Source organism: Ranitomeya variabilis, chromosome 3, assembly GCF_051348905.1.
Source record: "Ranitomeya variabilis isolate aRanVar5 chromosome 3, aRanVar5.hap1, whole genome shotgun sequence".
In the NCBI taxonomy this organism is placed as follows: Eukaryota; Metazoa; Chordata; class Amphibia; order Anura; family Dendrobatidae; genus Ranitomeya; species Ranitomeya variabilis.
In genome coordinates this window covers 207,400,141-207,424,918 of record NC_135234.1, presented here as the reverse complement: position 1 = coordinate 207,424,918, position 24,778 = coordinate 207,400,141, and the positions used below count along the sequence as shown (strand labels likewise).

The 24,778-nt window shown below is 44.3% G+C and overlaps 1 protein-coding gene across 7 annotated transcripts in view; it reads left to right on the top strand.

Moving 5' to 3' along the window:
* The window catches only part of PLEKHA6 (pleckstrin homology domain containing A6), a 255,653-nt gene that overhangs the window by 136,476 nt on the left and 94,399 nt on the right, over positions 1–24,778 (top strand). The window lies entirely within an intron of this gene.

Genomic DNA, 24,778 nt, shown 5'->3' with positions numbered 1-24,778 from the left:
AATTTAGATGTCATGATATGAGCTGCAGTGTCTTCTGATCATTGGCTGGTGTCCGCCAGCTTTCATAGGGGAGAATTGAGCCTCTCATTGTCGTATGGAGCACTTGCTATACTGATAACCCCCTCTTCGTGGTCAATGAAAAATTAGCTTAAATATACAGTATATCAGTTCGTCTTTCACTAAAAGTCAAGTTCCCCACAGTGTCACCAGGCCTGGAATCAAGCTGTCCGGTTCCTAGCCAAATCATCGGAACCAGAACTAATCAGGTTGTGATCTACTCTCAGATTCCCAGCACTGTCTCTCCTCAGGGCTTCTGTGAGTAAGCACTCAGAAGAGAGAGGGTGCAGCAGCTATATATTACAGCTTAGACTATGTTCATATTGCGTTTTTGCTACACGTCAGTGGCTCCGTCAGGGCTTCCATCTCAAGTCCTGAAAAACAAGATTCAGGTAGAACCGCCGATGTGGCCATTGATTTTACTGATGCAGACAGAGTCACTTTGTGGTCTGTATGATCTCCTTTTTGGCAGGGTCCGTCTGTTCGACTTGGGCATAAAAGCATGGCTGACTAAGTGAGTCTGTCTGCTTCACTAAAGCCAAGGACGCCATGGGCAGTTCTGTCAGCGTTTTCAGGGCTTCAAACTGAATCGCCAACTAAGCTAATGAGTTGTGGTAAAAATGTGATGTGAACATAGCCTAAATGCTGAAATGGCTATAAAATCAGAGGGGGAGGGTTCGCTTTCTACCAAATTTGCATCGCAGTGACGTGAATGTGTGTTGTCAATGGGTGCCTTGGCAAGGGTTAAGGCAAACAATGGTGTGCCTTCTAAGGAAGTCTATTAGGCTAATCTAGGAGCAGAGTTTTAGGGTATGTGCACATGTTGCGGATTTCTTGCAGAAATTTCCTGAAAAAAAAGGAAATTTTCTGCAAGAAATCCGCATTTTTTTTTTTGCGTTTTTTTTCCGTTTTTTTCGCGTTTTTTTAGCATTCTGCAAGCGTAATTAGCTTGCAGAATGCTAAAGTTTTCCAAGCGATCTGTAGCATCGCTTGGAAAACTGACTGACAGGTTGGTCACACTTGTCAAACATAGCGTTTGACAAGTGTGACCAACTTTTTACTATAGATGCAGCTTATGCAGCATCTATAGTAAAAGATAGAATGTTTAAAAATAATAAAAAAAATAAAAAAATGCTTATACTCACCCAGACATCTCCTCACCGGCGTCCGTTCCTCTTCCTATAGCTGGTCTGTGCGCACAGGACCTTCCGTGACATCACGGAAGGTCTTTCACCGCACACCAGCTACAGGAACCGAAGCGGCAGCATGCAGTGGAGGCGGGAAGACATCGAGGGTGAGTATAGGACTGTTTTTTATTTTAATTCTTATTTTTTGACCAATTATATGGTGCCCAGTCCGTGGAGGAGAGTCTCCTCTCCTCCACCCTGGGTACCAACCGCACATAATCTGCTTACTTCCCGCATCGTGGGCATAGCCCCGTGCGGGAAGTAAGCAGATCAATGGACCCCTAGGTGTGCGGAATCCCCTGCAATTCCGCATTTTAATGAACATGTTGCTTTTTTTTCCGCGATGCGATTTTTTCGCGGAAAAAAAGGCTACATTTGCACAAAAAATGCGGAATACACTTAAAATAATAGGAGGCATATGTAAGCGTTTTTTTCGCGTTTTTATCACGTTTTTATAGCGAAAAAACACGAAAAAAACGCGAAAAATACTTAACGTGTGCACATGGCCTAAAGGGACACTGTCACCTGAATTTGGAGGGAACAATCTTCAGACCTAGGGGCGGTGTTTTCGGGTGTTTGATGCACCCTTTCCTTACCCGCCAGCTGCATGCTGGCTGCAATATTGGATTGAAGTTCATTCTCTGTCCTCCGTAATACATGCCTGCACAAGGCAATCTTGCCTTTAACAGGCTATATCACTGGGAAACAGAGTTGTGGTCCACTGCAGAATTGTAGTGTATTACAATAGCAATCAGAGAATTTATCAATTTATGATATTATTTATCTAGCACAGTAAACACTTGAACCCTGTAAAAAAAAAAAAAAAGTAAAAAAGAAATAAAAATCCAAGCAGAATTGCTGTTTTTGCTGACCTTTCCTTAGAAAAGAAATGCCATATGCTAAAATAGTAGCATTAGAAATACGGTGGGAGTAGAAGAAGTTCGGTTTTGGAGAGGTTGAGTTTCAGATAGAGAGCGGACATGATATTGGAGACTGCAGACAGACAGTCAGTGGCGTTCTGTAGTACAGCGGGGGTAAGGTCAGGGGCTGACGTGTTTAGTTGTGTGTCATCAGCATAAAGATGGTACTGAAAGCCAAATCTGCTGATGGTCTGTCCAATTGGGGCCGTTTAGAGGGAGAAGAGAAGGGGGCCAAGGACTGAGCCCTGAGGGCTCTTAACGCTTGACTCTTAAGTATATAGTAAAACAAAAAAATACATGTTCATGAGCCCATTTAAATGGGCTGCTAATTTTGGAATAACTGTGTACACGCTTTGTGTTTAAAGAGATCAGTAGCTGGATAGTCCCTCACATCTGAGGTATTTGGTTTATTGTTATTTATTGTAGTTTAGTTTATATCTTAAAATTATTTAATAAAAAATGATTTTATTGATACTGGTGATTATTGTGCTTTTTCTGTTCACTTCCTTTGGGAGCTTATGGTGACACAGACGGAATTACATCGTAGGATCTTAGCCTAAACCCTTTCAGCATTCTGTGCCATCTGTTTCATTGAATTAATAATAATAATAATAATAATAATAATAATAATTTTATTTATATAGCGCCAACATATTCCACAGCACTTTACAATTAAACTAAAAATATTAAACTAAAAATATTTAAGTATTTTGCTTACTATTATCATTCTAAATAGAAATAGCCAGTGTTAACCCTTCTCGTGTGAAGCGCTGCATCTCCTCCGCTGCACTGGTGATTGCATACCCGTCAACAGCGCTACAGGAAATCACTACATTTGGGGAGCCGCTGAGCTCAGTGATTGGCTGTAGAGCTGCTGACATACTGGCGGTAGCACATGAACGCTGATGGCGAGCAGAATGCTGGAAGAGGAAAACTCCTTAACTACAGATAAAATAAAAGTATGACCCATTTCTTTATCTCACACATTTCCAACTGTGAGAACATTCACAAACGTTGCAGTAATTGTGTGATCATTAGCTGTTCTTTTTATAAGCTTTCCTTTTTTAGCTTGCTTTAACACCATGTTTTATTAAGACCTTTTGGCTGTCAATTTTATTGTCTTAGTATATTTTATATGTCCAATGCTATCCTGCCATTCTGGAGGTTAAACTTAAATGATTAACACTTAAACACAAGCCCATCCAATGAATTGCTGACCTCTGAGATCACTAAGCCCTAGGGCACATAGGGGGAGGGGGAATACCTGCACATGCTAGTCTTCCAACTCCCTTGCTAGCAAGAACCTGCATAGCCACTCCAGTCCTTCATATGAGCATGTTAGACCTAGAGGATTGTGCAGTTCTAAGACACTAACCTTTCAATTGATTACTGTGTAGTAATATTGATAATTGAAATGACATATTACAGATCCCTTCATTTTATGTAACGTACATCAAAGGCCAATTTGACATGAGCGTAACATCATTGTTACATTCCTATGTCCTATGCCTGTATTTCGGCTGAAAATCTCAGTCAGCCGAGAAGTCTGATCACCCAAACTCTATTGTGCTCATATCCAAATGTGGCAAATTATAAGCAAAAATTTCTAATATTGAATTTTATGTAACCAGTCATCTGTGTGTGTGCATATACCTTATTTTCCAGCTCCATTCTGTATTTATGTATGATGAGGCTTTTACCACTACTTTCAAGTGGGGTACTGTACTATGGTTCATATTAGCCATCTTTTAAAGTTGTTGTCCAAGATTTTAAAATAATTGATTCAAAATAGGGAATGTGGCCAAATGATAAAAACTTCTACTCACCTATAAATTTCCCACTACTGTCCTGTTAGGGTAAGTGCAATCTATGTCTTTTTCAGGCGGATTATGCCTGGAATCCAACTGAAAAAGCACTAAAAAAGCCAAAAAGAATGAACATTTGCTCAGCAATGTAAAACCGGCTTTCTGTGCATGTGTTGTGAATTTTGTAACTTCGAAAGCCATCACGTGGACTAAAGAAGTCACCAGTCCATTATTCTGGAAGCTTCTGCTTGGAAACCATCAGTATCATATACACGAGTATAAGCCGACCCGAGTATAAGCTGAGACCCCTAATTTTGCCACAAAAAGCTGGTTAATGACTCGAGTATAAGCCTAGGGTGGGAAATGCAGCAGCTACTGGTAAATTTAAAAAATAAACATATACCGATGAAAGTAAAATTAATTGAGACATCAGTAGGTTAAGTGTTTTTGAATATCCATATTGAATCAGGAGTCCCATATAATGCTCCATAAACTTCATGATGGGCCCCATAAGATGCAACATATTAAAATATGCCCCATATAATGCTGCATAAAAGGTTAATGATGGCCCCATAAGATGCTCAATAGAATATTATGCCCCATAAGATGCTCCATAGAATATTATGCCCCATATAATGCTGCACAAAGGTTGATGGCCCCATAAGATGCTCCATAGAATATTATGCCCCATATAATGCTGCACAAAGGTCGATGGCCCCATAAGATGCTCCATAGAATATTATGCCTCATATAATGCTGCACAAAGGTTGATGGCCCCATAAGATGCTCCATAGAATATTATGCCTCATATAATGCTGCACAAAGGTTGATGGCCCCATAAGATGCTCCATAGCATATTATGCCCCATATGCCGCTCCATAAAGGTTGATGGCCCCATAAGATGCTCCATAGAATAATATGCCCCGCATGCTGCTCCATAAAGGTTGATAGCCCCATAACATGCTCCATAGAATAATATGCCCCATATAATGCTGCACAAAGGTTGATGGTCCCGTAAGATGCTCCATAGCATATTATGCCCTGTATGCCACTCCATAAAGGTTGATGGCTCCATAAGCATGCTCCATAGCATATTATGCTCCATATGCTGCTCCATAAAGGTTGATGGCCCCATAACATGATCCATAGAATATTATGCCCCATATAATGCTGCACAAAGGTTGATGGCCCCATAAGATGCTCCATAGCATATTATGCCCCATATGCCACTCCCTAAAGGTTGATGGCCCCATAAGATGCTCCATAGCATATTATGCCCATATGCTGCACCATAAAGGTTGATGGCCTCATAAGATGCTCCATAGAATATTATGCCCGTATGCTGCTGCTGCGATTAAAAAAATGACATACTCACCTCTCGTCGCTGGGAGCCAGCTGCCAGGGTCCTGAGCAGGCGGGGACACTGGCGCGCTATGGGGGTGACGTGCCGGAGTCACCACTGGCTCAGGCCCCCAGCACTTGTGATATTCACCTGTCCCCGTTCCATCGCCGCGCACCGCTGTGTCTTCTGGGTCTTTGCAGTGACTGTTCAGGCAGAGGGCGCGCACTAAACACGTCATCGTGCCCTCTGACATGAACGGCACAGCCAGAGGGCGCGGAAGACAGAACCCGGCGGTGGGATAGGTGAATATTGCAAAGCTCACCCTCCCCCGTCATACTCTCCCCCTCCTGGCACGGTCTCTCTGTATGTTCCTGCTTCTCAGATGGTCTCAGGCACACGCCGGAAGCTTGTTCCTGTGTTCAGCAGTCACATGGTACCAGGGCCGGCGTTAGGGCTAGGCAGACTAGGCAGCTACCTGGCGCCCCCACTCCCTTGGGGGCCCCCAGCATCTACAGCAGAAGCTTCACTCATAATAGCATTATCAGTGAAGCTTCCGATGTAGAGACTGGTTAAGGACCTGTAGTGACATCACGATCAGGCGACTTGCCATGTGACCGTGATGTCACCACATGACATGTATCTGGGAATGTTTGCAGCAGTAAAATAGAAGCGTGCAGTGAAGCACAGGAGCAGCGGCCACTGAACCGCCCCCATCAGAGTGATAGGAGTGCTCATTGGTGAGTGCTCCTGTCCTGCAGGGAGCCTCTGAGGGGAGAGAGAGACCCAGCACCTACCAACCTGAGCTGGCAGAGAAGGAGAAGAGCACTGTCCCACTGTGTGTGCTGCTCCTGGTGATGATGGCTCCTGTCCTGCTGTCAGCGCCCCCTGCTCTTGTCGGCAGTCCCAACAGAGGAGAGGGCAGGAAGGTGTCTGCTGGGAGCAGGAGGAGCTGCAGCTGATAGTGTGGAACATCTCATTCCCTCCAGCATAAAGCAGTGTGTGTGTATCTGAGGTGTGTGCAGTGTATGTATGTGTATGTGTGGTGTGTGCTGTCTGTGAGCTATGTGTATGTGTATCACATGTATCAAATGAGCATTTGTTGTGCAGCATGTGTGTGCCGTGTATGTGTGTGTATAAGTGTGTGTGTGTGTCATGTGTGTATGCGTCTGTATAAATGCGTGCCGTGTGTGTTTAAGTGTGTGCCATGTATGTATGTGTGTATATAAGTGTGCTATGTATGTATTCGTGTTTATAAGTGTGCTATGTATGTGTGTATAAGTGTGTGCCATGTACATGTATGTGTGTGTGTATAAATGTGTGCCATGCACATGTGTGTATAAGTGTGTGCCATGTACATGTATGTATGTATGTGTGTGTATAAGTGTGTGCTATGTATGTGTGTATATAAGTGTGTGCCATTTATCTACTATATAATTGTCTAAGGGTCACTACCGTCTGTCCGTCTGTCTGTCTGTCACGGATATTCATTGGTCGCGGCCTCTGTCTGTTATGGAATCCAAGTCACTGGTCTCGCCAGCTGCCTGTCATGGCTGCCGCGACCAATCAGCGACGGCCACAGTCCGATTAGTCCCTCCCTACTCCCCTGCAGTCAGTGCCCTTTGCCCGCTCCATACTCCCCGCAGTCACCGCTCACACAGGGTTAATGCCAGCGGTAACGGACCACGTTATGCCGTGGGTAACTCACTCCGTTACCGCAGCTATTAACCCTGTGTGATCAAGTTTTTACTATTGATGCTGCCTATGCAGCGTCAATAGTAAAAACATCTAATGTTAAAAATAAAAAAAATAAAAAATCATTATATACTCACCTTCCGCCGCCTTTCCCGCTCCTCGTGACGCTCCGGTAACCGGTCCATGCAAGCGGCAGGTTCCGTTGGCAAGGATGGTCTGCGAGAAGGACCTGCCAAGACGTCACAGTCATGTGACCGCGACGTCATCACAGGTCCTGCGCGCCTGCGCGAGAAGGACCTGCCATGACGTCACGGTCATGTGACCGCGACACGGTCATGTGACCGCGACGTCATCACAGGGCCTGCGCGAGAAGGAGGCGACAGAACTACAAGGGTACCCTCGGAAGGTGAGTATATGTTTATTTTTTAACCTGTGACATACGTGGCTGGGCAATATACTACGTCGCTGTGCAATATACTATGTGGCTCTGTGCTGTATACTACGTCACTGGGCAATATACTACGTGGCTCTGTGCTGTATACTACGTCGCTGTGCTATATACTACGTGGCTCTGTGCTGTATACTATGTCACTGGGCAATATACTACGTCACTGGGCAATATACTACGTGGCTGGGCAATATACTACGTGGCTGGGCAATATACTACGAGGCTGGGCAATATACTACGTGGGCTGGGCAATATACTACGTGGGCTGTGCAATATACTACGTGGGCTGTGCAATATACTACGTGGACATGCATATTCTATAATACCCGATACTTTAGAATCGGGCCACCATCTAGTGTGTGTATAAGTGTGTGCCATGTACATGTGTGTATGAGTGTGTGCCATGTATGTGTGTATAAGTGTGTGCCATGTACATGTGTGTGTATAAGTGTGTGCCATGTATGTGTGTGTGTTTAAGTGTGTGCATGTTTATATATATATATATATATAAATTTTTGCATTATTCTAACTTGAATGTATGTTATCAGTATATGCAGATAGCTGTGTATAAACATACAGTGATAGTGTGTGTGTGTCTCATGCACATTTTTAAATACTGGCTGAACAGACTAGAGTTTATACAGTATATACACAGCCCTGCTGTTTATAACGTGATACTGTATGGGGACAGATTGATCTACTATTGTTCTGTCCCCATCATTCTTCCTCAGACGGTGTAAAGAGGCCGAGAAACAAGAGCCAAGCGACTTCATTTATTCATTCATTTACTGTCAATCACACGCATCGAACGGTCTGAATTCAACGCATGTAAATGCAACCAAAATGTTTGAGCGTCATGGTGCAATATGTGAGCATTAGGGGCCTCGTGTTAAACTTTTGCCTAGGGCCCCACTTTGTCTAAAACCGGCCCTACATGGTACCGCTCATTAAAGTAATGAATATGAGGCTTCACGCTTATGGGAGTGGAGTTGCATCCAAAATCATTACTTTAATGAGCGGTAATCAGCCACTGCTTAGAATAACCAAGCCGTTGCACAACTCTCAGGATAAGCAGTGTATAGCAGCTAGAAGAGTTTTTCCAATTATTAAAACATAACCTTTACTAGTGAGATTAAAATGGACAAACTAAACACATACAATAACAAAAAATAAGTGCTCACGACGAAAACTGTGCTCTAATAAAAAACTGGCTTGATCTCACCAATTATGGACGAATGGGTCCCCACACTGGTTATGCGGGGTCCACGGAGGGTCCAAGGCAGCGGGGTGGGGTAGAGGATATGGGGACCTTTCCCTAAACCCCTGTCATGCACCAGCAATTGCTCCTGTCCTCACAAGGACAGGCCCCAAGTGAGCCCTACTATGGACACCCCCAACAAAAATAAGAGATACAGACACCTCCCTACGCGTTTCCTCTCCAATCCCGGAGATTCATCAGGGGACTTTTCAATGGCCAAGAGGCCTAAATCTCAGCTCAAAAGTCCATATATATAGGTTATCAGCAGTGGCTGAGTAGTCCCAGAAATTTTTGTTGGGGGTGTCCATAGTAGGGCTCACTTTGGGGCCTGTCCTTGTGAGCACAGGAGCAATTGCTGGGGCATGACAGGGGTTTAGGGAAAGGTCCCCATATCCTCTACCCCACCCCGCTGCCTTGGACCCTCCGTGGACCCCGCATAACCAGTGTGGGGACCCATTCGTCCATAATTGGTGAGATCAAGCCAATTTTTAATGAACGGTACCATGTGACCGCTGAACACAGGAAGAGCTGCAGGCGCTAGAGACCATTGGTGAAGCAGGGAAGTGCAGAGACCACGCTGGGAGCAGGTGAGTATGATGTGACAGCCGCCACTCCTGCTGCTCCCCCTCCCCCGCCGACCCCCTGGGACAATGACTCGAGTATAAGCCGAGAGGGGCACTTTTAGCCTAAAAAAATGGGCTGAAAATCTTGGCTTATACTCGAGTATATATGGTATATGAAATCTGGAGCTAAGAATCAGTCAAACTTTGCTAGTTCCTTAGAAATTAATGGGAATTATGGAAAAAGCGCAGCACAGTGAGCTATTCTACATGAGTTGTGAGTTATTCCCATGTCAAACCCTATAGCTCTCCTGCAGTATATGACCACTGCAGCCAATCACTGGCCTCACCAGTCACATATCGTACATGCAAGCATTATTGCTGAAGATGGTGAATGGTCTGGGTGCCTTGAAGAAATCCATTTTATTGTGTCACTACTAAGTTTTCTCTGAATTATTCAGTATTTGTATAACTTTATTTTAATTTGTTCTGTTCAGTATACAAACACCCTCATTAATTCCATATTTTTGCTGTATGAAAAACGCAGCGTCTTAAAGTTCCAGCAAAGTGGATTTATTGAAATCTCCTGCCCGCTGTGCTTCTTTTAATGCAGCATAAACTAACGTGTTTCAAATCTGCAACAGGTCAATTTCTCTTGTGGGTCTGCTGAGATTTATGTGCAAATTTTTCCCATAGAATTGCATTACATGTGAAAAAACAGCATATGCGGAAACGCACTAAAAACATGTAATCCACACATGCCTGTGTCAATAACGTTTTGGCAAAGTCAAATACCAGGAAGTATCAATACCAAAGCAGCTTTATTTAAAGCATGACACACCAACAAGAGACCAAAGCGTCAAAAATACAATAAAAGCGCATGTCAAAAACACTCAGGAACGCAATGGAGAAATACAAGTAACCTACTTTACTTATTAGGCACAGAAATGTTGCATAAAATCCGCAACATCAAAAACTTAACAAAAGCTCATAGTAGGAACGTAGCCTAACGAGGCAGCCAGTTTTTGTTTTTCCTCCTCTTCTTCTAAGAGTCATAACTTTTGTATTCTTCCGTCAACATAGCCAAATGACGGTTTGTTTGTTTTTTTGCAGGATGAGTTGTAGTTTTGATGTACACTATTCGTTTTAGCGTAATGAAATAAAAATTGTGATAGAAATTTTAAGAATGGTGTTAAAAATGTATTTTCACAGCGTTCATTGTGCAATAACTGTGTCCTGACAACTTGATTTTTCTCTTTATAGGTACAGTGCCTAAAAGTAGTATTCAACCCCCTGCAGATTTAGCCGGTTTAATAAGATGCAAATAAGTTAGAGCCTTCAAACTTCAAACAAGAGCAGGATTTATTAACAGATGCATAAATCTTACAAACCAAAAAGTTTTGTTGCTCAGTTAAATTTTTATAAATTTTAAACATAAAAGTGTGGGTCAATTATTATTCAACCCCTAGGTTTAATATTTTGTGGAATAACCTTTGTTTGCAATTACAGCTAATAATCGTCTTTTATAAGACCTGATCAGGCCGGCACAGGTCTCTGGAGTTATCTTGGCCCACTCCTCCATGCAGATCTTCTCCAAGTTATCTAGGTTCTTTGGGTGTCTCATGTGGACTTTAATCTTGAGCTCCTTCCACAAGTTTTCAATTGTGTTAAGGTCAGGAGACTGACTAGGCCACTGCAACACCTTGATTTTTTGCCTCTTGAACCAGTCCTTGGTTTTCTTGGCTGTGTGCTTTGGGTCGTTGTCTTGTTGGAAGATGAAATGACGACCCATCTTAAGATCCTTGATGGAGGAGCGGAGGTTCTTGGCCAAAATCTCCAGGTAGGCCGTGCTATCCATCTTCCCATGGATGCGGACCAGATGACCAGGCCCCTTGGCTGAGAAACAGCCCCACAGTATGATGCTGCCACCACCATGCTTGACTGTAGGGATGGTATTCTTGGGGTCGTATGCAGTGCCATCCAGTCTCCAAACGTCACGTGTGTGGTTGGCACCAAAGATCTCGATCTTGGTCTCATCAGACCAGAGAACCTTGAACCAGTCAGTCTCAGAGTTCTCCAAGTGATCATGAGCAAACTGTAGACGAGCCTTGACATGACGCTTTGAAAGTAAAGGTACCTTACGGGCTCGTCTGGAACGGAGACCATTGCGGTGGAGTACGTTACTTATGGTATTGACTGAAACCAATGTCCCCACTGCCATGAGATCTTCCCGGAGCTCCTTCTTTGTTGTCCTTGGGTTAGCCTTGACTCTTCGGACAAGCCTGGCCTCGGCACGGGAGTAAACTTTCAAAGGCTGTCCAGGCCGTGGAAGGCTAACAGTAGTTCCATAAGCCTTCCACTTCCGGATGATGCTCCCAACAGTGGAGACAGGTATGCCCAACTCCTTGGAAAGGGTTTTGTACCCCTTGCCAGCCTTGTGACCCTCCACGATCTTGTCTCTGATGGCCTTGGAATGCTCCTTTGTCTTTCCCATGTTGACCATGTTTGAGTGCTGTTCACAAGTTTGGGGAGGGTCTTAAATAGTCAAAAAAGGCTGGAAAAAGAGATAATTAATCCAAACATGTGAAGCTCATTGTTCTTTGTGCCTGAACTACTTCTTAATACTTTAGGGGAACCAAACAGAATTCTGGTGGGTTGAGGGGTTGAATAATAAATGACCCTCTGAAAAGACTTTTCACAATTTAAAAAAAAAATAAACAAAGAAATAACATTCTTTTTTGCTGCAGTGCATTTCACACTTCCAGGCTGATCTACAGTCCAAATGTCACAATGCCAAGTTAATTCCAAATGTGTAAACCTGCTAAATCTGCAGGGGGTTGAATACTACTTGTAGGCACTGTATATTTTTGAATAAAATGTAAATTGTTCTTTTAGTCTATAAACTTCTGACAACATGTCTCCGAGTTTCCAAGCAATAAATTTTGTATTTTTTTCTGACAAAGAAAAATGGTCAAAATTTAAAAAAACAAAAAACAAAAACAGTGCTTTCAGATCTCAAATAATGCAAAGAAAACAAGTTCATAATCATTTAGAAACAACAATACTAATGTTTTAACTAAGGAAGAGTTCAGAAATAAATAATTTGTGGAATAACCATGATTTTTAATCACAGCTTTCATGCGTCTTGGCATGCTTTCCACCAGTCTTTCACACTGCTTCTGGGGCAAAAATGTAAGTAGTTCTTCTTTGTTTGATGGCTTGTGACTATCCATCATCCTCTTGATTACATTCCAGCGGTTTTCAATGGGGTTCAGGTCTGGAGATTGGGCTGCCCATGACAGGGTTTTGATGTGGTGGTCTCTTCATTTTTGCCAGAGCTGTATATATTTTTTCAGTATCTTATGGTTTAAAAAATTTTTGAACTTAGTAAAAAAAAATTTTATTATTCCACTGATGGAATGGTCAGGGCTTGTTTTTGCATGCCAATCTGTCCTTTTATTGATAAAACGGTACTTCGGGGTACATGGGGTGATTTAAACACCTTTTTCTTGCATTTTTTAGGGAAAGGTAAAAAACTGCAATTTTAATTCTACAGTTTTGAATTTTTATAACTTGTAGGCTATGTGCACAGGTCAGGATTTCTTGCAGAAATTTCCTGAACAAAACCGGACATTTTCTGCAAGAAATCCGCATGCGTTTTTTTCCCGTTTTTTGTGCAGATTTTTCCGGAGGTTCCCAATGCAATAATATAGTTGGAAATCCGCAAAATTAATGAACATGCGTTTTTTACAGCGATGCATTTTTTTCGCGGAAAAGAACGCAACATATGCACAAAAATTGCAGAATGCATTCTAAATGCGAAAAAAACGCAAAAAATCCGGAACGTGTGCACACAGCCTTAATGTATGGGTTAAATAATTTTATAATAGATCGAACCTTTTATGATTCCAAATATATGTATTATTTCTATATTTTTGGACAAGGAGAATAAGGTTCATTTTAGGCCGGCGTCACACTGGCGTATTGCAGAGCAGGAGCCGAGTGTCATGCGTCTGTGCTCCGATTCTCTCGCACAGGGAGGATCGGAGCACAGCTGCAGAGGAGGCGGAGAAATGAATCTCTCCATCTCCTCCATTGCTGGGGTCCGCTTATAACGCACAGCACTCGGATGATATCCGAGTGTTGTGCGCTGTCTCACTCGCACCCATAGGCTTATATATATAGGCTGCGATTGTCTCGGACCGAGGAAAACGGCCGACAAAAAGTCGGCTGGTGGGAGCTGCCCCACAGCTGAACATTGGTCCGAGTGCAATGCGATTTTTTTATCGCATTGCACTCGGCCGTTTAAAACGCCAGTGTGATGCCGGCCCAATACTTATTAGATTTCAGCAAAAAGATTTGCAGAGCTTTGGTTCAGCAACTGTGTGGTAGTCCATATCCTCCATACTAGAGCACTGAGAGCTTCCATGTACCTGTGATATCCCGGTCACCTGTTGCAAATAACAGGCCTCTGTGGTGTCATGTGAGCGTTGCACCGGAACATAATGGCGTTACTGTGGCCTACTGTTCAGGAGAAACACTGGGAATGCTTGTGTATGTACACTTTAGCCCCTAACCGCCACAAACATTTTTCTTTTTCTTTGTTTTTTTTTTTCTCTCCATCCTTTGAGCAATGTTTTTTTTTACTGCTGACATAGCTGTTTGAGGGCTTGTTTTTTTGCTGGAGTTGTATTTTTCAATGGCACCACTAAGATTACCATATAATTTGCTGAAAAAAAATTATTTGTGTGCAGAAATGTAAAAAAGAAAATCAAAACAGTAACTCATCCTTTCAGGAAAGGGTGGAGGGGCATGGTTAGCTTTTACGGTGTTCAGTGTACAGAAAAAGTGACAACTTTACAAGCTTTATTCTGCTGGTCAATTTTGATATACATAAAACTTGTGATTGATTTTTATTGTTATTATTTGTTGGAAGGCAAGATGAGCAAACAGCAGGAATTCTGGCACTTCAGATTTATTTTTATTCTTTTCACTGTGGCCGATAAATAACCTAGTATTGTAATAGTTTGAACTTTTATCGATGTGACTAAACCAATTTTTTTTACTATTCCATCACTGAAAAAATACATGAAGCTATGTGGTTATAGAAGTGTTATATTTCAAAACGCATTCAATAAAACCGCATATTATTTCTTGGTATTGGATGTCTTCAATCCTCAGCAAAGCGGAAAAACTCCACAAATCTTCCGTCTTATATTTGAAACAATACATTGTTAGGGTATGTGTCCACCTTCAGGATGGCCGGCGGTTTGGACGGAGCGGCAAACCCTCTCCGCCCTAAGCCCCGCCCCTTCTGTGACGCCATGATGCCGGATGTGTTCATTGCACACATCCGGCATCATCGCACCCCACACATAGGGCCCTGTGATATACCTTGCGGCGGCGCAGCGTCGCCGCAAGGTACACGGACATGCTGCGATCTTAAAAGACGTGCAGCATGTCCGGAATCGCAGGGCCGCCGGGTGCGTGTTACCACACATAATGGAGACGGGATTTGATATGCTGTAACATCTGGACGCTGCGTGTTTGACGCTGTGGCTCTGCTAATACTTGTGTCCTGTCTGTGATTTCCTAGTCAGCAGTAGGGGCCTTCGTTAGGCCCTCAACTGCCATGACCACTGTGATGCTTCATGTAATGCTGTAAGAGATCAGACAGCCATATTTCTCAGGTGAGGATCGCATCGCAGTGCACAGACTGGGGCATACATAGAAATAATGGGGCCACATAGCAGACGTTCTAATTGGGCCCCCCAAAAAAGGAAAATAATTTGAATTGGTCACAGAAGAGCATATCTCACAACTTTCCTGCCTTTACTTAGGAATTTTCCTCCTGCTGAAGTCCTAGATTCTTCTTTCATTGCCCTAATAAAGTATGATGCCAAAAAACGTTCCCTCCAAACGCAGTATGATACCCCCATGGTGAAGTCTTCCACATTAGCCTCTACATGCACAGTATAATGACCCTAATGTACTCCCAAGGCAAAGTATGGTGACCCCCAACTGTGACCCCCATGCAGCCCTCCATGCAGTATAATGGGCCTGCATCTACTATATAATTGTCTGTCTGTCTGTGCTTGTCTGTCACTGAAATCCAAGTCGCTGATTGGTCGCGGCAAAACGGCCATGACCAATCAGCGACGGGCACAGTCCGGCGGCAAATGGCCGCTCCTTCCTCCCCGCAGTCAGCACTCACACAGGGTTAATGGCAGCGGTAACGGACCGCGTTATGCCGCGGGTAACGCACTCCGTTACCGCTGCTATTAACCCTGTGTGACCAACTTTTTACTATTGATGCTGCCTATGCGACATCAATAGTTAAAAGATCTAATGTTAAAAATAATTTAAAAAATCAAAAAACGTTATATACTCACCGTCCGTCGGACCCTCGGATCCAGAACCGGCCTTTCCCGCTCCTCGCGACGCTCCGGTGACCGCTCCATGCATTGCGGTCTCGTGAGATGATGACGTAGCGGTCTCGCTAGACCGCTATGTCATCATCTCGCGAGACTGCAATGCACTCTTGGGAACGGAGCGCGCGAGGAGCGTCGGTAACTGCTTCGCCTGCATCTGGGGCCAATGGAAGGTGAGTATATAACTATTTTTTATTTTAATTCTTTTTTTTTAACAGGGATATGATGCCCACATTGCTATATACTGCGTGGGCTGTGCAATATACTACATGGGCTGTGCAATATAATACGTGGGCTGTGCAATATACTACGTGGGCTGTGCAATATAATACGTGGGCTGTACAATATACAACGTGGGCTGTGCAATATAATACGTGGGCTGTACAATATACTACGTGGGCTATGCAATATACTACGTGGGCTGTGCAATATACTACGTGGGCTGTGCAATGTACTACATGGGCTGTGCAATATACTACGTGGGCTGTGCAATATACTACATGGCTGTGCAATGTACTACATGGGCTGTGCAATATAATACGTGGGCTGTGCAATATAATACGTGGGCTGTGCAATATACTACGTGGTCTGTGCAATATAATACGTGGGCTGTGCTATATACTACGTGGGCTGTGCAATGTACTACGTGGGCTGTGCAATGTACTGCGTGGGCTGTGCAATATACGTGTGCTGTGCAATATACTACGTGGGCTGTGCAATATACTACGTGGGCTGTGCTATGTACTACGTGGGCTGTGCAATATACTACGTGGGCTATGCAATATACCACGAGGGCTGTGCTATATACTACGTGGCCTGTGTTATACACTACGTGGGCTGTTATACACTACGTGGCCTGTGTTATACACTACGTGGGCTGTGTTATACACTATGTGGGCTGTGTTATATACCGCGTGCGTGGGAAGTTATATACTACATGAGCTGTGGTATATGCTACGTGGGCTGTTATAAACTACGTGGCTGTGTTATATGCTATGTGGGCTGTTATACACTCTGTGGGCTGTGCTATATACTATGTGGCTGTGCTATATACTCCGTGGGCTGTTATATACTACATGGCTATGCTATATACTCCGTGGGCTGTGCTATATACTCCGTGGGCTGTGCTATATACTACGTGGCTGTGCTATATACTACGTGGCTGTGCAATATACTACGTGGCTGTGCAATATACTACGTGGCTGTGCTATTTACTACGTGGGCTGTTATATACTATATGGCCGGCCGCGAACAATCAGCGACAGGCGCAGTCCGGCCGTGAATTGGCGCGGGATTTGAACCACGCTTCGCTAATTGGTCGCGGCCGGCCGAATCCTGTGTATTCAATGTATTACTCTAAAATCTTCATAAATAAACTACATACATATTCTAGAATACCCGATGCGTTAGAATCGGGCTACCATCTAGTATAGTATAATAGCCCCACACTGTATAATGGCTTGCACTAGCCCTCCACAAAGTATGAGGAACCCCACACAAACCTTCACACTGTATAACTGCTTGCATACAGTATAATGACTCCCCACATAGCACTCCAAATATTATAATGACCCCACATAACCTTCCACATAGTATAATGCGCCATCCATATAGTATAATGCGCCCCCATAATCCTCCATATAGTATAATGCACTCCCCATGGTCCTCCATAGAATATAATGCACCCCCATGGTCCTCCGTATAATATAATGAACATCCTATGGTCCTCTATACAACACAATGCACCCCCATGGTCCTCTATACAGTATAATGCACCTCCCATGATCCCCCATACAGTATAATGCACCCCCACATAGTCCTCCATACAGTATAGTGCACCCCCACATGGTCCTCCATACAGTATAATGCACCTACCATGGTCCTCCATACAGTACAATGCATGCTCCACACTCAATTATGGCCACCAGTCACAGATTTAAAACAATAAATACAATGCTCACTTCTCCTGATTCCACCTGGTGCTCCGGTCTGCTGAAGCTGTGGTGTAAAGCGTCAAACATGTCAGAAAAGTGGGTGCGCTGTAATGAAGTCATCGCTCCCGCTGCTCTGACATGTCAGACACCGAGGAAGAATGATGTGGGTGAAAGCATCAGCTGACGCTCCCTCCTCCATCATCATTGCTCTCGGTGATGAGCCCACCTCCGACTATCAGCGCAAGCAATAATGAAGGAGGAGGGAGCATCAGTAGATGCTTCCACCCCTATCATTTTGTGCTGGCGAGCGAAGGGGGCCAATGCGGGTGCTGACACCTGGACTCCCCCAGTTCACAGGCCCCACAGCAGTGGCATGGACTAAAGCCATAGGTGGTACCCCACTGAGCATGATGTATTTCTATGCAATGGTCATGCTTCAGGTCAGTCCGAGGAACCTCCGGGATCCCCATCTTTGCAACCTCTTAGCTACCATGATTAATATTGTCTGCAGCATTTAAAAGGGTAAGCTTAGGTTGTCCTTAGATGCTGCCCGGATTGCAGCAAGCTACACGGGTGTCAGCTGTTAAAAAAATAAATAAACACCAGTGATTTTTCCTGAAGCATCTTTTTACCATTTTCTGAGCACTTTTGTGACCCCCTGGTAGGTTTTTTAGCAATGTTCCAGCATTTTTGTGCCGTCTTTTTTTTTAAAACTTTATTCTACAATGAAGAATCTTCTAGCGTTTTTTTTTCAAGCAAAAAAGCTCAATCAGACTCCTTCTGTGTGTCTTTTGATCCTTCTCATTGACTTCTATTACAAAAGTACACTACCGTTCAAAAGTTTAGGGTCACTTAGAAATTTCCTTATTTTTTAAAGAAAAGCAGTTTTTTCCAATGAAGCTAACATTAAATGATTCAGAAATACACTCTATACTGTTGTGGATTCTGTTTGTGGGCTCCCTCTGGTGGTTACTGCTGGTACTGGGTGACTTTGGTGGGTTGCGGCCTTTGGTTTCCACCTGTCCATCAGAGGCTGGGTGTTTCCTATTTTACCTGGCCTTTCTGTCATTCCCTTGCCGGCTATCAATGTATTCAGATGTGCTCTGTTTGGTTCCTGCCTACCTGCTCCCAGATCTTTCAGGATAAGGTAAGTGCTGATTTTCAGTTGTTTGGTTTTTTGTCCAGCTTGCTTATTATGTCTCTATGCTAGCTGGTAGCTCTAGTGGACTGAGGTTCTCCCCATGTGCCATGAGTTGGCACATGGGTTCTTGTAGTCTCAGGATGGTTTTTTGATTAGGGTTTTTTGCTGACCGCTCAGACCCCTTTTGTATCGTTCTGCTTTCTAGTTTACAGCGGGCCTCAATTTGCTAAACCTATATATATCATCTCTATGTGTGTGCCTTCCTCTCATTTCACCGTCAATACATGTGGGGGGCAACTATACCTTTTGGGGTTCATCCCTCTGGAGGCAAGTGAGGTCTTTATTTTCTCTGCAGTACTAGTTAGCTCTTAGGCTGGTGCGTGGCGTCTAGAACCAACGTAGGCACGCTCCCTGGCTATCTCTAGTTGCGTTTGTCAGGCGTAGGGCAGCGGTCAGCCCAGGTTCCATCACCCTAGAGCTCGTCCGTTATTTATTTGTACCTTGCTTGTCCTGTGCTATCCCTAGCCATTTGGGATTCATGACAGTATAGCCGGCCCACAAAGTGTTAATTGTTTGGGCTGAAGCAGGAGAAAAAGAAGTGTTTAAGGGAAATTTTTTATTTTTTTTTTCCCTTCAGAGTTTTGCTGCCTAGCCCTTAATTGCTGTCTAGCTGCTTCTTACCTCCTCTTAACCCTTGAATGGCTCTGATCTTAGCTGTTTAACATGGATGTCCAGAGTTTGGCTTCCAGCCTGAGTAATCTCGCGGCAAAAGTTCAAAACATACAGGATTTTGTTGTTCACACTCCCATGTCTGAACCTAGAATTCCTATTCCAGAGTTCTTCTCTGGAGATAGATCTACCTTCCTGAATTTCAGGAACAATTGTAAATTGTTTCTTTCTTTAAAATCTCGCTCCTCTGGAGACCCTGCTCAACAGGTCAGGATTGTAATATCTTTCCTGCGGGGCGACCCTCAGAATTGGGCATTTGCATTGGCACCAGGGGATCCTGCATTGCTCAGTGTGGATGCGTTTTTTCTGGCATTGGGATTGCTCTATGAGGAACCCAACCTGGAGATTCAGGCTGAAAAGGCTTTGTTAGCCCTCTCTCAGGGGCATGATGAAGCGGAAATATATTGTCAAAAATTTCGGAAATGGTCGGTGCTTACTCAGTGGAATGAGTGCGCCCTGGCTGCAAACTTCAGAAATGGTCTTTCTGAGGCCATTAAGGATATTATGGTGGGGTTCCCTACGCCTACAGGTCTGAATGAGTCTATGGCTATGGCCATTCAGATTGATCGGCGTTTACGGGAGCGCAAACCCGTGCACCAGTTGGCGGTGTCTTCTGAACAGGCACCTGAGACTATGCAATGTGATAGAATTCAGTCCAGAAGTGAACGGCAAAATTATAGGCGGAAAAATGGATTGTGTTTTTATTGTGGTGATTCAGCTCATGTTATATCAGCATGCTCTAAACGCACAAAAAAGCTTGATAAATCTTTTGCCATTGGTACTCTGCAGCCTAAGTTCATTTTGTCTGTGACTCTGATTTTTTCACTGTCTTCCATTTCCGTTGATGCCTATGTGGATTCGGGCGCTGCCCTGAGTCTTATGGATTGGTCATTTGCTAAACGCTGCGGTTTTAGTCTGGAGCCTCTGGAAGTTCCTATTCCTCTGAAGGGAATTGACTCTACACCATTGGCTATTAATAAACCGCAGTATTGGACACAAGTGACCATGCGCATGACTCCCGTTCATCAGGAGGTGATTCGCTTCCTTGTACTGTATAATTTACATGATGTACTAGTGCTGGGTCTGCCATGGTTACAAACTCATAATCCTGTCCTGGACTGGAAAACAATGTCTGTGTTAAGCTGGGGATGTCAGGGGGTTCATGATGATGCACCTCCGATTTCTATCGCTTCATCTACTCCTTCTGAGATCCCTGAGTTTTTGTCTGACTATAGGGATGTTTTTGAGGAGCCTAAGCTCAATTCGCTCCCTCCTCATAGAGATTGTGACTGTGCTATAGAATTGATTCCTGGCAGTAAGTTCCCTAAGGGTCGTTTATTTAATCTGTCACTGCCAGAGCATACTGCTATGCGGAATTATATTAAGGAGTCCTTGGAAAAGGGACATATTCGTCCATCTTCGTCCCCTCTGGGAGCAGGTTTTTTTTTCGTGGCAAAAAAAGATGGTTCCCTGAGGCCTTGTATAGATTATCGCCTTCTGAATAAGATTACAGTCAAATATCAGTATCCATTGCCATTATTGACTGATTTGTTTGCTCGCATTAAGGGGGCTAGGTGGTTCACTAAGATAGATCTTCGCGGTGCATATAATCTGGTGCGGATAAAACAGGGTGGTGAGTGGAAAACCGCATTTAATACGCCTGAGGGCCATTTTGAGTATTTGGTAATGCCTTTTGGACTCTCCAATGCTCCGTCAGTCTTTCAGTCCTTTATGCACAATATTTTCCGTGAATATCTGGATAAGTTTATGATTGTGTATTTGGATGATATTTTGGTGTTTTCTGATGACTGGGAGTCTCATGTTCTACAGGTCAGGAAGGTGTTTCAGGTTCTGCGGGCCAATTCTCTGTTTGTGAAGGGCTCAAAGTGTCTCTTCGGAGTCCAGAAGATTTCTTTTTTGGGGTACATTTTTTCTCCTTCTACTATTGAGATGGATCCCGTCAAGGTTCAGGCAATTTGTGACTGGACACAACCTACATCTGTTAAGAGCCTACAGAAGTTCTTGGGGTTTGCTAATTTTTATCGTCGGTTCATTGCTAATTTTTCCAGTATTGTTAAACCTTTGACTGATTTGACTAAAAAGGGTGCTGATGTTGCTGATTGGTCTCCTGCGGCCGTGGGGGCCTTTCAGGAACTTAAGCGCCGGTTTTCTTCTGCTCCTGTGTTGTGTCAACCAGATGTTTCACTTCCTTTCCAGGTTGAGGTTGATGCTTCCGAGATTGGAGCGGGGGCGGTTTTGTCACAGAGAAGTTCTAATGGCTCGGTGATGAAGCCATGTGCATTCTTCTCTAGAAAATTCTCGCCCGCCGAGCGCAATTATGATGTGGGTAATCGGGAGCTTTTGGCCATGAAGTGGGCATTTGAGGAGTGGCGTCATTGGCTTGAGGGTGCTAAACATCGTGTGGTGGTCTTGACTGATCACAAGAATCTCATTTACCTTGAGTCTGCCAGGCGTTTGAATCCTAGACAGGCTCGTTGGTCGTTGTTTTTTTCTCGTTTCAATTTCGTGGTTTCATACCTGCCAGGTTCAAAGAATGTGAAGGCAGATGCTCTTTCCAGGAGTTTTGTGCCTGACTCTCCTGGAGACTCTGGGCCTACTGGTATCCTTAGGGATGGGGTAATATTGTCCGCCGTATCCCCAGACTTGCGACGTGCATTGCAGGAGTTTCAGGTGGATAAACCGGATCGTTGTCCACCAGAAAGACTGTTTGTTCCGGATGATTGGACCAGTAGAGTCATCTCCGAGGTCCATTCTTCTGTGTTGGCTGGTCATCCTGGAATATTTGGTACTAGAGACTTGGTGTCCAGGTCTTTTTGGTGGCCTTCCTTGTCTAGGGATGTGCGTACCTTTGTGCAGTCTTGTGAAGTATGTGCTCGAGCTAAGCCTTGCTGTTCTCGGGCCAGTGGGTTGTTGTTATCCTTGCCCATCCCGAAGAGGCCTTGGACGCACATTTCCATGGATTTTATTTCTGATCTCCCGGTTTCACAGAAAATGTCCGTTATCTGGGTTGTGTGTGACCGCTTTTCTAAGATGGTTCATTTGGTGCCCTTGCCTAAGTTGCCTTCCTCCTCTGAGTTGGTCCCTTTATTTTTTCAGAACGTGGTTCGTTTGCATGGGATTCCGGAGAATATCGTTTCTGACAGGGGATCCCAGTTTGTGTCTAGATTTTGGCGGACGTTTTGTGCCAAGATGGGCATTGATTTGTCTTTCTCGTCTGCATTCCATCCTCAGACGAATGGCCAGATGGAGCGAACTAATCAGACCTTGGAAACTTATTTGAGGTGTTTTGTTTCTGCTGATCAAGATGACTGGGTTGCTTTTTTGCCACTGGCCGAATTTGCTCTTAATAATCGGGCTAGTTCTGCCACGTTGGTCTCTCCTTTTTTTTGTAATTCGGGGTTTCATTCTCGTTTTTCCTCTGGTCAGGTGGAGTCTTCGGATTGTCCTGGAGTGGACGTGGTGGTGGACAGGCTACATCAGATTTGGAATCAGGTGGTGGACAATTTGAAGTTATCTCAGGAGAAGACTCAGCAGTTTGCTAATCGCCGTCGCCGCGTGGGTCCCCGACTTCTTGTTGGGGATTTGGTGTGGTTGTCTTCTCGTTTTGTCCCTATGAAGGTCTCTTCTCCTAAGTTCAAGCCTCGGTTCATCGGTCCTTATAGGATCTCGGAGATTCTTAACCCTGTATCTTTTCGTTTGGATCTCCCAGCATCGTTTGCTATTCATAATGTGTTCCATCGGTCGTTGTTGCGGAGGTATGAGGTGCCCGTTGTTCCTTCGGTTGAGCCTCCTGCTCCGGTGCTGGTGGAGGGAGAATTGGAGTATGTTGTTGAGAAGATCTTGGATTCTCGTGTTTCCAGACGCAAACTCCAGTATTTGGTTAAGTGGAAGGGTTATGGTCAGGAGGATAATTCCTGGGTGGTCGCCTCCGATGTTCATGCGACTGATTTGGTCCGCGCCTTCCATAGAGCTCACCCTGATCGCCCTGGGGGTTCTCGTGAGGGTTCGGTGACCCCTCCTCAAGGGGGGGGGTACTGTTGTGGATTCTGTTTGTGGGCTCCCTCTGGTGGTTACTGCTGGTACTGGGTGACTTTGGTGGGTTGCGGCCTTTGGTTTCCACCTGTCCATCAGAGGCTGGGTGTTTCCTATTTTACCTGGCCTTTCTGTCATTCCCTTGCCGGCTATCAATGTATTCAGATGTGCTCTGTTTGGTTCCTGCCTACCTGCTCCCAGATCTTTCAGGATAAGCTAAGTGCTGATTTTCAGTTGTTTGGTTTTTTGTCCAGCTTGCTTATTATGTCTCTATGCTAGCTGGTAGCTCTAGTGGACTGAGGTTCTCCCCATGTGCCATGAGTTGGCACATGGGTTCTTGTAGTCTCAGGATGGTTTTTTGATTAGGGTTTTTTGCTGACCGCTCAGACCCCTTTTGTATCGTTCTGCTTTCTAGTTTACAGCGGGCCTCAATTTGCTAAACCTATATATATCATCTCTATGTGTGTGCCTTCCTCTCATTTCACCGTCAATACATGTGGGGGGCAACTATACCTTTTGGGGTTCATCCCTCTGGAGGCAAGTGAGGTCTTTATTTTCTCTGCAGTACTAGTTAGCTCTTAGGCTGGTGCGTGGCGTCTAGAACCAACGTAGGCACGCTCCCTGGCTATCTCTAGTTGCGTTTGTCAGGCGTAGGGCAGCGGTCAGCCCAGGTTCCATCACCCTAGAGCTCGTCCGTTATTTATTTGTACCTTGCTTGTCCTGTGCTATCCCTAGCCATTGGGGATTCATGACACTATACATTGTTAATGTGGTAAATGACTATTCTAGCTGCAACCGTCTGGTTTGTAATGCAATATCTTCATAGTTGTATAGAGGTCTATTTCCAAAAACCATCACTCCAGTGTTCTTATGGTACTTTGTTTTAGCTAACTGTGTAAGAAGGCTAATGGATGGTTAGAATACCCTTGAAAACCCTTGTGCAAGTATGTTAGCACAGCTGAAAACAGTTTGGCTGATTAGAGAACCTATAAATCTGACCTTCCTTTGAGCTAGTTGAGAATCTGGAGCATAACATTTTTTGGTTCCATTAAACTCTCAAAATGGCCAGAAAAAAAGAACTTTCATGTGAAACTCGATAGTCTATTCTTGTTCTTAGAAATGAAGGCTATTCCATGCGAGAAATTGCCAAGAAACCGAAGATTTCCTACAACGGTGTGTACTACTCCCTTCAGAGGAGAGCACAAGCTGGCTCTAACCAGA